The following is a 3,785-nucleotide window of genomic DNA, read 5'->3' on the forward strand; positions in this document are numbered from 1 at the left end:
GACACAACTTGCCTTATAGTGTACGAGAGTCCACTTCTAGGTCTATAGTAGAGTGACTTATATTTAATGAATGAAAAGGAATTTAGTATTGGGTTAAATTTATTATTAATGCATCATTTGAGCTTATAATTCGTTGGTTCATATGGTCCTTTGCTTATTCATAACAATAGTAAGGGGCGTTTGGAGTGTTGAGTTGGTTATTATAGTTAGTAGTTTTTATACTGTGTGTGGGTTTTATAGTCTATGAATTATAATAATCTGTATTTGGTGTGTAGATTATTTTAGTATAAGTGATAATAGTCTGTGTTTTTTGTACAAACTATTTTATTATTGTTAGTAAATGTAAACACTGTGACAGAGAGAGAAATAGAGAATAAGTGGAAAATAGTAAGTAATTTAGCAATTGAAATAGTATTTACTATACTTAATTGAAGGTTATAAAATGATTAATTGGTGAAGGAAAATTTTCAAATATTTAATTGAAGTGTTCAATCTAATATTTAATACATTAGATATATTATAAGTAAAAGAGAAAATTATATTTGTTATATTTGACATATTAAATGTTAAAATATTTATTGATGTATATTAGATACATCAATGCGAGATATATATATATATATATTTCTTTAGAATTAGAATGATATTCAAATAAATTAAATATATGTGGTAGAAATTTTGAATGACATATATTAGATATTAAAATGTAATATTTCAATAATGCCAAAGATTTGTCCCATGTCTCTACAAAATGACCCTTGGGTTACATCCCACATATCTCCCTGGGGAATTGTCTTTAGACTTCTCCTTGAAATTTTTATTAATTTAAGACGTGAGAGGATTGAAACAAAAATATAATTGAGTTATCAACTTAGACAGGGAAGATTTTTCATTTTAAGCTAGATAATTGTGTCTAGTGTTTACCTCAAATGTAATGAAATCTTTTAATAAATAATGAACATAATACATAAAATATAATTAATCTACGAAAAGAACACCAATAATATTAAATAACAAAATGTCGTTGCCTGAGAGATTTGAACTCTCGCGGGAAAACCCCATGTACTTAGCAGGCACACGGCTTAACCACTCGGCCAAAGCAACATTTTTGCACCTTAAGTCTATTATTTTTTTTTATTTAATTAAATTTAACTGATTTATTATAAACTTTAAAGACATTTTATCTTAATTGATAGCAAGTAATTAATTTAATTTTTATAGCACAATTTGTAACGGAATATTGTTTTAAATGATAAAACTACTGAAAATATTTTCAAATATAGCAAAATGTCGAAGTCTATCGGTAGTTATCAGTGATAGATGATAGTAGTCTATCAGAGTCTAACACTTATAGCAGTGATATTTTGCTATAGTTGTAAAATGAAAACTATTTTCATTTTATTTTTCAGTTACTAGAACTGAATTGAACCTCCCACTATCACACGAATTCGGAGAAAACTTCGGCCAATTATCTCATAACTGCCCAATTAATAAAATAATGAATATAATCATATTATATTGTTAACCTATAGTTTGATATCATATATCAACTATAGTGTTTTCTCCACTACTTGAAATAAATCATATTTATATCTAATTTCCTCCAAAATAATGTATCTCATACATTTAGTCAATCATATCATATATAATTAACCAGTTCAATTATATCGTATAGAATGAAACTCCCTCTTGTCAATTTGAACATTTTAAACTGACCATAAAATGATTCTCAACTTGTATCCACGCTACCAAGAGGACCTTATGGACCTATGGCTCGAAGCTCGAACGGTACATGAATAGTTGACTAAACTCTTTAGCTACAAGATCCACCATCTGTTAACTACCAAGCATTCCACTGAAGACCAACAATTGAACTCTTCTAACCACATATATTTCTGTGTCCATCAAATATAACCAATCATGAGTATGATAACATTCACAGATGCTCGTAAGTATAACTGGGCCAATTTACCCTTTTTTCCCTATAGTTACATCCTACTCCTTAAGTACCACTGATCCATCTAATGAACAATATAACATAGTCCAACTATGTGTGAACACCTCTTGGGCCATGAGAAGGTGTGTGGCACTACATCGTTCAAGTCCTAGAACCAGCCCCTTAAGGGAGCTATCTATCTACTTACCCCTACTTCGGGGAAGGAGTGAATTCCATCTTGTGTAGCTGAGTTCCTAGCTCCCAAATCAGATGAATCCCCAAAGTGGTAGATTTGAGTCGGCGATCTAGCCACTCACAACTATGCAAATCAAAGGACCGTCCTCAATGGCAGAAGTTATCAACTCACTCAGGATTGAGGTCACGTTACCTATGGTCATCCTAATGAAGTGAAGTCTCTATCATGAACGGTGTTATATAACGAGATGTTAACACTTCGTGGTCAGGTCTTATACAAAATCTTTGTATAGGACACCCCCGCTTGCATGTCCCCTACACGAATGATCAGGATCAAACCATCTGTGATAAGTCACAACACTTGTAGCTATTCCACAAAGTAGGCCGCATCCGTAGCATTACCAGGATAAGGTTTCCCTCCTATATCCATATACTACAGACCATTTTGGTTATCACTTAAGACATGATCCACTTGTATGTCACCACATACTTAAGTTAAAAACTCCAAATATTAACCATTGGCCCTAAATCACCCGACTGCTCGACCTTCTTGAAAATCTTTTAATTTCCAGCTCGATTCCTTTGGAGTTTCCTTTCATAAGCCCTACGTCATCAACTAACTCACCAAACTCTCTGATGGATTTGGAATCATCTCAATAAGACAAGTAGAATTCTCAAACCGTGCTTCTGAAGTCAGTTTCTCTTTTTATACTCGAGTTTGCATGCTTTACTTTAACTATTAAGCTACCAACTCATCCCTTAAGTCGGATTAACTTATCTAAACATGACAGTTGGCCACCTTAACTTGTGATTAAGTTGATTGCCTTCCCTTGGTCATCAACGCAAGGCCTACAATCTTCACCATCACATGCTACCCCTTTGGCCACAGGCTTTCTTGTCCAACGCCTACTCTTCCTTTGCCATGGCCTTACTTTGAGCATTGCATAGCCTTAACCAATGTATGGCTCAACCTCATCACACTACCCACTGGGCACTCACTAACCACAATCTCCTTTATAGAGGAGGGAATTCTCTTTAGACTTCTCCTTAAAATTTTTATTAATTTACAACGATTAGTGAGGAATTATGATCAAATTTTTTTAAATGTGAAGGGATACAAATAAAAATATAGTTGAATTATACTCGTTTGGATAGAAATTATAATCAACATAGACAAAGGAAAGGCTTTACGTTTTAAGCTAGATAATTGAATCTAGTGTTTACCTCAAATGTAATGTAATCTTTTAATAAATAATGAACATAATACATAAAATATAATTAATCTACTAAAAGAACACCAATAATATTAAATAAAAAAACATCGCTGCCTGAGAGATTTGAACTCTCGCGGGAAAACCCCATGTACTTAGCAGGCACACACCTTAACCACTCGGCCAAAGCAACATTTTTCCATCTTAAGTCTATTATTTCTTTTGATTTAATTAAATTTAACTAATTTATTATAAACTTTAAAGACATTTTATCTTAATTGATAGCAAGTAATTAATTTAATTTTTATAGCACAATTTGTAACGGAATATTGTTTTAAATGATAAAACTACTGAAAATATTTTCAAATATAGCAAAATGTCGAAGTCTATCGGTAGTTATCAGTGATAGATGATAGTAGTCTATCAGAGTCTAACACTTATAG

General features: G+C 32.2%; 2 non-coding genes across 2 annotated transcripts; both read right to left on the bottom strand.

The window, feature by feature from the left end:
* Positions 1-1,022: 1,022 nt before the first annotated feature.
* On the bottom strand, positions 1,023-1,104 carry TRNAS-GCU (transfer RNA serine (anticodon GCU)). The gene has a single exon. It is a non-coding gene; the product is annotated as a tRNA-Ser (tRNA).
* A 2,349-nt stretch (positions 1,105-3,453) lies between these two features.
* On the bottom strand, positions 3,454-3,535 carry TRNAS-GCU (transfer RNA serine (anticodon GCU)). Its single transcript has one exon. It is a non-coding gene; the product is annotated as a tRNA-Ser (tRNA).
* Positions 3,536-3,785: the final 250 nt, after the last annotated feature.

The sequence above is a fragment of the Benincasa hispida genome, chromosome 7, assembly GCF_027475165.1.
Source record: "Benincasa hispida cultivar pf3 chromosome 7, pf3_genome.v1.1, whole genome shotgun sequence".
In the NCBI taxonomy this organism is placed as follows: Eukaryota; Viridiplantae; Streptophyta; class Magnoliopsida; order Cucurbitales; family Cucurbitaceae; genus Benincasa; species Benincasa hispida.